This window comes from Leuresthes tenuis, unplaced genomic scaffold (genome assembly GCF_036924035.1).
Source record: "Leuresthes tenuis unplaced genomic scaffold, fLeuTen1.0.hap1 SCAF_2, whole genome shotgun sequence".
NCBI lineage: Eukaryota > Metazoa > Chordata > Actinopteri > Atheriniformes > Atherinopsidae > Leuresthes > Leuresthes tenuis.
Window position 1 is genome coordinate 33,854,862 of NW_027325356.1, and position 12,133 is coordinate 33,866,994.

Sequence of the window (12,133 nt, forward strand, 5' to 3'; positions counted from 1 at the left end):
AGCATATCACTCTCTCTCTCTCACACACACGAACATGAACAGTCATGGTAGTAAATACATCATGTGTTTGAATATGGCATGATAGTCATAGACCATCTGCATTTCTATGCTCACATGAAGACTTTCACAAATTTTTTTGCATCACACTTTAAAGGAGGAAGATAATGCTATCAGAAATTCATAAATAGACTTTTCGTTACAAATATTACTTTACTGTTAATGCTTTTGTTATTATTGAACAATTACACTAATTTGTAAACAAGGAAAATATAACTATATGACAGTTTGTACTGTACATTGAATGGCATGTGACAGCATGTGAAATTAGTAGAGTATGCTTGTATCCAGAGACCGAGTTTGTATGTGCATGTTCTTTTTTCTTTAGGCTACATGTGTTTCTGAGTAAACATGTGTCTGTGAATGTGACCTCCATTAGGAGCAGCTGGGAAGATCCATCCAGGAACAGTTTATTTTCCAGAAAGGATCTGCAATTATGGATGGTCCTTGATTTATTAGAACAATGAGCCAAATGACCATGATGAAGTGGATTTTCATTTTTAAAGATTATACAATGTGATCTAGAGAGGGGGAAAAAAGAACGAGCAGAGAAACATGAAGACAATGGTCTGATGATGAAAATGTATCAGGCTGCTGAGTTGTAACAGTTATAATGACAGGAATGACTGGAGAACAAAGGAGAAAAAAATACATATGCCGTAAAGTCAGTTTTCAGTGTATTTAACTTGAGACATATTATGAGAACATACTTTGAACAACTGAAACAAGATAAATCATGCTATTTTTCTAAACTAAATATAAAAAATTAGATTTGGTTGCTGGGGAAAAAATAACTGATTTAAAAAAATTTTGAGGGGACGTTGACATTAGATTGTTAATCCTGTGGGAAGTTATTACCATAGACTAATGCCTCGTTCATAAGCAAAAAGATTTTTGGGACAGTCAGTGCCAAACCTTGCAATCATGCAAGGGTTGTGTATAATAGAGCATGGCTTTCATTAAAAAAAAAAACTTGTATTTGTTTTTGGATTGTATCTTTTATGAGCTTGTACATATCCTTCAGATGGCATGTTACTAAAAGGCTCTCATCTGGGGAAGTGATGGAGGGTTTCTGAAATGAAATAACACCTGTCTTAAGGACAACTATGTGCCACTAATTACATGTCTAACCTAAATCTCAGGATACCAGATGTTACAAAAACACAGGGAGACAAAGACAAATTTGCACATAAGCTGCACATAAATATAGTAGTGGCTTTAATCATCTTTTCCCTGACCTTGGAAGACAAGTTGTTCAATGTGATTTTGGAGTAAGCTCAGGCTGTAAAAACCTCAGTTGTTAAGATAGGCTAAGTTGTCATAGTATCACATAATCTCTAATCTCTCTCATGGAAGGGTTTCTCTCTTTTATTGGCTTGATGGAACCATAAGTAGGATTATATTTTGATCTGTATCCTTGCTTTCAATTCAGATTTCCGTTTTAGTTATTTCATCCTTTCCTGTTTTGCTCCTCTTCTCCTCTTTAGATCCTGCCTTGAGGGGATGACTACAGGTGAAACTATCTCCAGATGATGTCTTAAAAAAAGATATCCAGAGGACCTTGAAAAACTTTCCTGTTCCAAATTATGACGAGCCGATAAGAACCATTTAAACAATATTTCTTCCTGCTTCTCATTTTTCTCTTTCCTCTTACTCTTTGTTTCTCATTTGTTTTCTTTAGTATATTTAATTTTTTTTTTCAGTATTCTTCTCATAATCCTGGGTAACTTTCTGTTACTTTTTGCCTAGTTATTCATGTAATATATCTGTATATGCTGTCAGACATACACTATAATGACAAAAGTATTCACTCACCCATCCAAATGGGATTATTCCACAGTCAAATGTCAGTGGTATTATAACAAAGTAGAAGTGATTGGGAACGACAGCAACTCAACCACTAAGTGGTAGGCCACATAAAATGACAGAGCGGGAGCAGCGGATACTGAGGTGCATAGTGTGCAGAGGTCGCCAAATTTCTGAATCGCTACTGACCTCTAAACTTCATGTGGCCAACAGATTAGCTCAAGAACAGTGCGCAGAGAGCTTCATGGAATAGGTTTCCATGGTCAAACAGCTGGATCCAAGCCATACATCACCAAGTGCAATGCAAAGTGTCGGATGCAGTGGCGTAAAGCATGCCACCTCTGGACTCTAGAGCAGTGGAGACATATACGTGTAAAGGCAGATGAGCGAATACTTTTGGAAATATGGTGTATCAACACTTCCAAGACGATTGGCAAATTGGCAAAGTGTCTGCAAGTCACTTCTTTCTCCAAAACTCCTGTCCTTTTGTTCTATCTTAACATCTCTGTCCTCTGCTACTGGAGCTTCACGGATGCAGTAGCGGCAGTGTGATGCTGTAGTGTCGCGAGATTCTGTGAGACTATTCAAACATGGCGCGCCTCTAGTTGAGCAAACAATATAGTAAGATTATAACTATGCCAAGAGTTTAAGTAAATATATTTTCAGGTAAAACAAAAACAAAACACTGGAGTATAGTGAGGAAAGTCTGAAAAGCCTTAGGGATTACATTGTCAAGTGTTTTGACAAGATCGTCATGGGGAAAACCAACCAAACCCCATCTGCCAGCAAAACAGCTTCAACCTCCAAAAGAAGTCACAATGAAGAGTCCCCCGGAGCGACGTCTCCTGGTAATGATTTGACGGACATTTTAATATAAATCAATAAGAAATTATCCAGTTTCGACGCCCCTATGTCTCTCTTCGAGATTCTACATAGAGAGTTTCAGGCATTACAGGAGTCGTTGGAGTTCCGCCAGCAACAGGTGCAGACGCTGGATGCAGAAAACACAGCCCTCAGAGGATCGGTGAAATCCCTCACCGAAGAAAGGGCCAAATTACTGACGAAAACAAGAGAATGAAAGAATCAATTATTGATCTCCAGGCTCGCAGTATGAGGGACAACCGGGTGTTTTCTGGATTCCCGGAGCAGGCAGACGAGGATCCTGAACTTAAAAAAAATAATTTTTTATCTAAACACATCTGCAACTTCCAGGAGACGCAATGAAGGACATCACCTTTCACCGAGTCCATTGCCTGGGAGGGAAGAGACCTGATGCCCGCAGATTAAGACCTATTGTGGCCAAGTTCGAACTGTACAAACAGAAAGTTCAGGTGAGGGGCTGCAGCAGAGAGCTGAGAGGAACGAAGTTCAGCGTCAACGAACAGTTTTCTAAAGAAATCTTGGAAAGATGCAGGGTCCTGTTCCCCATCCGGAGAAAGTTCATGGAGGGAGGCTCCAAAGCTGTCATCACGGTGGATAAATTATTCATCAATGGGCGGCTGTACCGCGACCAGGAAACCACTCCTTGGCTCTACTAACTCCAGGTGATCTGAATTTGTTAACTTCTATCAAGCATATCACTGTAGATGGAAATATGTAACCCTGAAATTGTCTACTCAATTTACAGCAATCTTTCAAAGCAAAATAGATAGCTCACTGCCAGTCTCACTAACATAGAAGGTTATGCAGGTCACATTTGTTTATTTGGGTTTGTTTTGGGTTTTTTTTCGAACTCACACTGCCACTCTTTTGCACTGTTTTTCTCTTCTGCCTTTCTTCCCCAACCTGCTGCGTTTCCACCTGAATACATAATGCTAATATGCACAGCGCACTTACAGATTTGAGCAGTACATGCAATGAAATACCATGCTTACACAGCATTGACAGCATTGAGTACGAGTACACATTGTAGCAAATGGCGCACGCACTCACGAACAGAAGCACAATCAATCGCATGTTCTTGCAAGCATATGCACACACGCACGGGATGCTTTTAGCAAGCATCAAGCACTCACTGCGTTAGTCTGAGCATGTCCATACTAATGTTTATTTCATGGAATGTGCATGGAGCTGGGTCCAGGGAGAAGAGATTAAAAATCTCTAATAAATTGAAGGATCTACAGGCAGAAATTGTTTTATTACAGGAGATTCATATGTTAAAGACTGCAGCTGATGTTCTCACAACAGCACAGTTTCCTCATATGTACTCAGCCTGTTACAACTCCTGACAAAGAGGTGCAGCCATTGTGATAAGTAGAAGAGTACATTTCACTGTAAACAACACAATTATAGATCGAGATAGTAGATTTTTAATTGTTAACTTATCTATCCAAAATATGAATTTATGCATTGCAAATATATGTGGCCAAAATGTTGATGACATTTTTTCACTTGATGAGTTTTCACTCCTTTTTCACTTCACTCTCTGATCACTCAGATAACACACTCATCATAAGAGGGGACTTTAACGTGATATCTAACTCAGGAATGGACAGACGCAGAACTACAGGAAGCCAGCAGAACTAGCAGTCGACAAATATTATGAAACAAAACATGAAAGATTTGAGAGAATATAAAGCCATCCTTCGATCAAACTATTTTGACAGGTGACCTTTGATCTCTTATCGATCTATCAAAGTATTTTGATAGGTGACCTTTGACCTACATCCGGTTTCTGACATCTGGTAGTGTGACCATTGGCCTCTTATCGATCAATCAAACTAATTTGACAGGTGACCTTTTACATAGATCTGGTTGCTCACATCTGGTCAGGTGGCCTTTGACATCTAAGGAAGGGGGAGTTTATGGGTAGGGTTAAGATTGATTACAGCTAAGGTCAGGAGGTTGTGAGAAATACATTTGTTGAATGTTTAAATAAGAGAAAGGGTTACAGGTTAATAGGAAAGGTTAAGTTGTAGAAGCTGTCAACATTTTAAGTCTCGTATGAGTACGGCTCAGGGTGCCGGAAAGTCTTCCTTTTTTGACAGCTTCAAAGACCCGTCCCTGTAAGGTAAAGATGAGAAAATAATTAGATGTGGGAGGTATTGTTTGATTCGTGGGTTTGAGGGCCAGTGAGTGGACAGGGGAGGGGTTTCGAGGAAAGGATAAAACCCTGAGACAGTCCGTGTGTAGAGAACGACTTCGGCGTGAAAGATAGCTGATTCAAGATGGCCAGGACAAGAAGCAGAGTGAGAGTAGAGGAGAAATCTACGCAGGCACCGGAGAGGATGTGTACTCGGCGGTCTCTCATTTGTGAGACTCCAGTATCGATATCAAGATAATCCCTTGATACCAAATGCTCCCAAGAAAAGTATGGTGTTTCTTTGCAGAATACAGCTTTTCACCTTCCTCGTCAAGCTGATACAGACAGAGGTAACCTTTTTCATACTTAAACACATAACCCCATCTTCCCCACAGTCCATAAGGCTCCAATGATTCTTCCTCGGGCAGCGGTTGCTGTGTCCACAACTCATCCTGTCGGATCCTCCCGTCCAGGGCAGCAACCAGGCAACAGAGGTGTGGGAAGACCCTTCCCCTCGCCCCTGGCTCTTCAATATTTTCTAATAGGGAGCGATTAAAAGCGCGGCCCTACCAGATACCACTGTGTTACTGCCCCACAAGACCTAATGTGTGTGTGTGTGTGTGTGTGTGTCTGGTAAGTAGTAATGTCTAAGGTGTAATTAAAACAGGGGCGAGGGAACTGCAGAGTGCAGCAAAGGGGCCAGAAGGGAGAGGGGTATGGGATATAGATCGGGGGAAAGAAGCTCCCCCAGAGAGGGCAGCCAGAGTGGCTGCAATAGGCACCCCCGTTTCCTGGGACCTGCCACAGCGCAGGAGGGCCTGACGTCCAGCAGGGTCGGGGCCTGCAGCGACCGAATTCAGGGAGCTACTGTGCACTCAGAAGGCCTGCGGACACATCAGAGGTCCCAGAGCAACTAGCCCAATACCAGGACCTGCACCAACCCACCCACACTGTGGCATGCCCAGGGCATCTGTGCAATGTGAGCAGATGTTTGAGTGTGTCAGACCCATCCTGAACATCCTTTGTCCTGTATAATGTGTTCTGTGAAGAATTTTGTATTGGATTTCGATTAGGATTTTGAGTCATTCTTAAGGTGTTCAAACATATTTGTGGCCAGAAGTTATGATTAGAACTGATGGATAAATCTGCCTCCCATTTTGAGGATGGTAGAGACATTGTGCCATCTATCTTAGACAATAATTTATATATTTTTGATAGCAATTTTAGGGTGAAGATGCTTAAAAATTCTGCTGGGGAGTTGTAAGTCTGCTTGGTGGGGGATATATTTCTTAGTTATTATAGACTTATGCTGTTGATATTCTAGGAATTAATTGCTGCCTATCCGATGTTGTGATATGAGCTTATCAAATTGAATAAAATTTCCATTTTGGATTATATGTTCCAGATGTTTGATTCCTTTGTTCTTCCATAGAGTAAAGTTTAGCATTTTTTTGTTGTGCAGGATGTCAGGATTGTTCCAGATGGGTGTAAGCTTACATGGGGGAAGTGAAGACTTTGTAATTTTAAGAAATTCCCACCAGGCAGTCAGAGAGGTGCTGATGTTAATGCTTTTGAAACATTTGTTATGTTTTACGTTTGGACTAATAAGTGGCAGGTCCAAGATTTCCAGATAATGCTTGTTCTATATTTATCCATAGTTCATCTAGTGGAATAGGTTTAAACCATTTTGATATATGTTGTAACCTATTGGCTAAGAAATAGTGTTGAAAATTAGGTCAATCTCATCCACCACTGTCCTTGGTCTTCTGTAGGGTTTTTAAACTAATATGTGGTGGTTTATTTTTCCACAGAAATTTGGAGATACATGAATCTAGTGACCCTTAAACCAAGTAGCGGATGGTTTTATGGGGATCATTGAGAACAAGTAGTTAACGTTTGGTAGTATCATCATTTTAATGGTTGCAACCCAATAATTGATATGGGTGATGACTTCCAACGAGTGAGATTGTCCTCAACTGTCTTTTAATAGTTGCACATAATTTAGCTTTGTTAGCTCTGAGAGCCTGGAGAAGCTTTGAGTTCTACAGTGAGGAACCTTGGAGTTATTTTTGACCAGAATTTACCATTTGATGCACATATAAAACTGGTTTCTAGGACTGCCTTCTTTCACCTTCGTAATATTGTTAAAATCAGGAACATCCTGTCTCAGGGTGATGCAGAGAAACTAGTCCATGCATTTGTTACTTCAAGACTGGACTACTGTAATTCTTTATTATTGGGCTGACCCACATATTCTCTGAAAAGCCTCCAGCTGATCCAAAATGCTGCAGCCAGAGTTCTGATGAGAAGTAACAGGAGAGATCATGTTTCTCCAGTTTTATCTTCTCTTCATTGGCTCCCTGTTTAATTCAGAATAGAATTTAAGATTCTTCTCCTCACATATAAAGCTCTTAATGACCGAGCTCCATCATATCTTAAAGATCTCATTGTAAGGTATTTTCCTAACAGAACACTTCGCTCCTAAACTGCAGGTTTACTTGTTTTTCCCAGAGTTTCTAAAAGTAGAATGGGAGGCAGAGCCTTCAGTTATCAGGCACCTCTCTTGTGGAATAAGCTGCCAGTAAATGTCCAGGAAGCAGACACCCTTTCCACTTTTAAGAGTAGGCTTAAAACTTTCCTTTTTGATAACGCTTAAAGTTAGGGATGGCTCAGGTAATCCTGAAACATAAGCTGCTTACAGGCTTAGACTGCTGGGGGACCTCATCTGTCACACCTTTCCTCACTTTGCTCTCTTTTCCCCCTGTTTAATTTCTGAAATGGTATTATGTACATGTGACATTATTGTGGTTATTAACTTTTGTTTCCCTGTTCCAACAGGCATCCTTTGAATGGTGTTATGGTGTTTTTCCCCCCTCTTTTCTGTCTTCTCAAACCCCAGCTGGTCGAGGCGGATGGCCACCCTTCCTGAGTGGTTCTGCCAGAGGTTTCTTCCTGTTAACAGGGAGTCGTTCCTTTCCTCAGGCACGCTCAGGACGGGAGATTGGACTGAAGACAAGTTTCGGTGCAATCTGTTGGTTTTCTTAGCTCGGATATTGTTTTTTTAATTGGCTCTATATGAAAGAATTGAATTTTTTTCAATTAATTAATTGGATTTCATTGGATTATGATTACAATGAACTGAATTCCAGTTGGCTTGAATTGGACTATATTGTTTAAGTGCCTTGAGATGACAATTGTTGTAATTTGGGGCTAAATAGATCAAATTGAATTGAATAAAATTGAAATGTTTATGCCTAAATATCTAATATTTCCTGACTGTAAAGTGATCACAGGTATATTCTGGAACCTACAGTTAATGGGCAGAACTGCTGTCAGACCAGTTGATAGAGTAGTCAGAAAGTGCTGCGAATTCATTTATGAGTGTGATCGTGTTAGTGAGAGATGTCTGTGAGTTCTGAAAGAAAAGTAATTCATCATCAGCATGAAGACTCAATATTTTGGGTTTGGATGCCTTTAAAATTTCTATCTAGTCTGATAGCAGCTGCAAAAGGTTAGATGAAAATAGCAAACAGTGAGGGGGGAAGTGGGCAACCTTGTCTTGTACCTCTCTGCAGACTGAAGCTTGGAGAAATTTGACCATATGATCATTCTGACAGGTGGATTTGGGGAGCTATATAATATCCTTATCCGGTTGTTGAAGTATGACCCAAACCTGAATTTGTTTAATGCTGCGAATAAAAATTTCAAGTTAACTCGATCAAGTGCTTTTTCTGCATCTAGAGAGACGATTGTGGTTTCCAAGTTGTTGATGGTAGAATATTCTATGAGATTTATTAGCCTGCGTGTGTTAGTGGATGAATGTCTATCCATTATAAAACCTGTCTGGTCAGGATGTATTATAAGTGGAGTTATTTTTTCTTTTCTTTTGGCGAGGGCTTTACAAATTATTTTGAGGTCTACATTTATTAGAGATATTGGGCAGTAGCTGGATGGAACTATGGGGTCTTTTCCTGGTTTCTGTAGTAGGATTATGTTAGCAGAGTTCATGTCTGGGGATAATCTGCCATTCTCCTTAATTTGTAATACCTTTTTGTGAAATGTAGGTGCCAAAACGGCCCAAAATTCTTTGTAGAACTCTACTGGAAAACCATCTGGTCCTGGGGCTTTGTTACTAGGCATATGTTGAAGGGCTTCATTGAGTTCTCCTATTGAGAGAGGTGCTTCCGGAACTGTACTACACTGGTTTAAAACATACTTAGAGAACAGGAAGTACTTTGTGTCAATAGGTAACTTTACATCTGAGCAGACAAAAATCACATGTGGAGTTCCCCAAGGTTCCATCCTGGGACCTCTTCTGTTTAACATCTACATGCTCCCACTGGCACAGATTATAAAAAAACACCAAATAAACTACCATAGCTATGCAGATGACACACAGATGCATATAACAATGTCACCAGGAGACCGAGGGCCTGTACAGGCCCTTGGAAAATGCATTGAGGAGATTAATGACTGGATGTGCCACAACTTCCTCCAGCTAAACAAAAACAAAACTGAGGTAATTGTCTTTGGAGCCAAAGATAAACAATTGAAAGTCACTACAGAGCTTCAATCTATAAATCTAAAAACTACCAACCAGGCCAGAAATCTGGGTGTAGTGATGGACTCAGACCTAAATTTGGACAAACACATTAAGGCAATAACAAAGTCAGCCTACTATCACCATAAGAATATGTCAAGGCTAAAAGATCTGATGTCTCAGCAGGACCTGGAAAAACTAGTCCATGCATTCATCTTTAGTAGGCTTGATTATTGTAACAGCATCTTTACAGGTCTGCCTAAAAAGTCAGTTAGACAACTGCAGCTCATCCAGAACTCAGCTGCTCGAGTCCTCACTAAGACCAAAAAAGTGGAGCACATCAGTGCAGCTCTGAAGTCTTTACACTGGCTGCCTGTCCATCATAGGATAGACTTTAAAGTTCTGATGCTGGTCTATAAAGCTCTGAATGGTCAAGGACCAAAATACATCAGTGACCTCCTGATCCACTATGAACCTTCCAGACCCCTCAGGTCATCTGTATCCGTTTTTTTATCAGTTCCCAGAGTCAAAACCAGACATGGAGAAGCTGCATTCAGCTTCTATGCTCCACATGTCTGGAACAAACTCCCAGAAAGCCTCAGATCAGCTGAAACACTCAGTGTATTTAAGTCCAGGTTGAAGACACATCTATTTTCAGCTGCATTTGAATAAGCTTGAGTTTCAAAACGGAATCATGTTTTAACTATTGATTTTATCTTTCATAAATATAATTTTTTCTGATTTTATCTATTGTTCTTATTTCCTTCTTTTGTTTAAATTTTAAATCATGCTTTTTATTTCTTCTGTTTTAATGTCTCCGTGAAGCACTTTGAATCACCTTGTTGTTGAATTGTGCTATACAAATAAACTTGCCTTGCCTTGCCTTGAATCCAGAGCCATGGCCTGTTCGGGTTGTAATTTTGGAAGGTTGATGTTACTAAGAAACTGTTTTATTTTACTGTCTGGTGAATAATTTTGTGATGAAAATAAGGTTTTATAGAAGTCCCCAAAAGCATTGTTGATTACATCAGGGTCATTGGTGTCAATTCCTTTTGAGTCCTTAACAGAAGTGATTGTTGTTTTCTCTTTGTTTATCTTTAATTGATTTGCGAGGAACCTTCCAGACTTATTGCCATGCTCAATATTCTCCAAGCGAAGTCTTTGTATCAGAAACTGTTTGTTTATCACTAATTTCGTTTAGTTCAAGTTTAGCTTTTCTTAATTCATTCAGTATCTGTTCCTCTTTAGAGAGGCACTGTAGGCAACTTGTAATGATTTAATCCTGAGTTCACATTCTGATATTCTTGAACTTTCCCTCTTTTTCTTATTTGATGAAAAAAAGATGATTTTGCCTCTCATAACTGCTTTTCCCGCTTCCCAGAGAAAGCAAGCTGACATTCCTGGCAGGTTATTATTTTCTAAATTTACAGACCATTCCCTTTTGAAATTATTAATAAAATCAGGATCTTTTAGTAATGATGTATTCATTATGGCTTCATTATAGGGCATGGATGGTGGTGCTGGGCCAAGGCCCTGGTGTCTGGGCGCTGCCTTGCGCCCCAGGGGGGAGCCCTGCCTGTGCCTGGTGGGTCTGGGTTGCCCTGGGCACGCCACAGTATGGGTGGGTTGGTGCAGGTCCTGAGGTGTCCACAGGTTTTTTTTTTTTTAGGGTGCTAAGGCGTGCAGTGGGGTGGTGTTTCTTCCCCTGTTGGGGGCAGTCTGGGTGGGCCTGGGTGATGGTGGGTCTCAGGCCTGGGCTGTTGCGACTGGTGTGACTGCGTGGTTTGTTTGTTTTTTATCTTTTCTTTATTTGTAGAGGTCCTCTGGGGTGAGGTGGGGCGGGGTGCGGTGGGTGCCCTCTGAGGCCGTGGAATATCTTCTGTTTTGTTTTAACAGGTGTAGCAGCTGGTTGTCTTGTTTTTCATTGTTTGTATCTTTCTATTTCTGTTTTGTTTCTTTTTCTTTTCTCTTCCTTTTTCCCTGTCCCCCAGTCCGGTTCAGCACTATTTCATGTTAAGTATTGTAACAAAAATAAATAGATAAGCAGTTGATGGGCATCAAGGGGAGCTTTACATTCATAAGGCTTCCCTTGGCAAAGCAAATCTGTTTGGCATAAACGGTCTTCACATACAATTCTGCTGCCATAATGCTGGACAGGACAAGGAGGAAAAAAAAGACAGCATAATGAAAGAAGTATCTATTTGAACAGCATAATATGTGTGTGGATATGCTGACCTCTATTTCTCAGCCCTGGTTGGAAGTAGGCTTGGTGGTTTAGAGAGTCATACAGAGGGGATTTTTTCATATATTTCACTCGGTTGCTTTGAGTAAATAGTCAGATATTCTCCTGGTAACAGATGTGCTATCTGAGGCAGATTTCAGACAAAATTCTCTAAGAATGAGCCCAGTCATTGGTGCCTCAGCCTGCCAATCTGCAAATACCAATATGCTACAAAGGTAAATATATCCATCAAAGGGTGGGATTATAAATGGCTTGTGGCCTACACATAGCAGATTCTCCCATTGAGGATGCTACACACACCAGTCTCCAGTGTGATATCAACCATGAGAGCTCATTCTAATTATTTGGGCAAATGTAATAATTAGCTATCAGGTGGCACCTCCTGTCCCAACCCCCATCCTCACTTATCATCCTCCCCAGAAATCTTTTCTATTCAAAATAGCCTCTAAGCATGGGTGGAATTTTT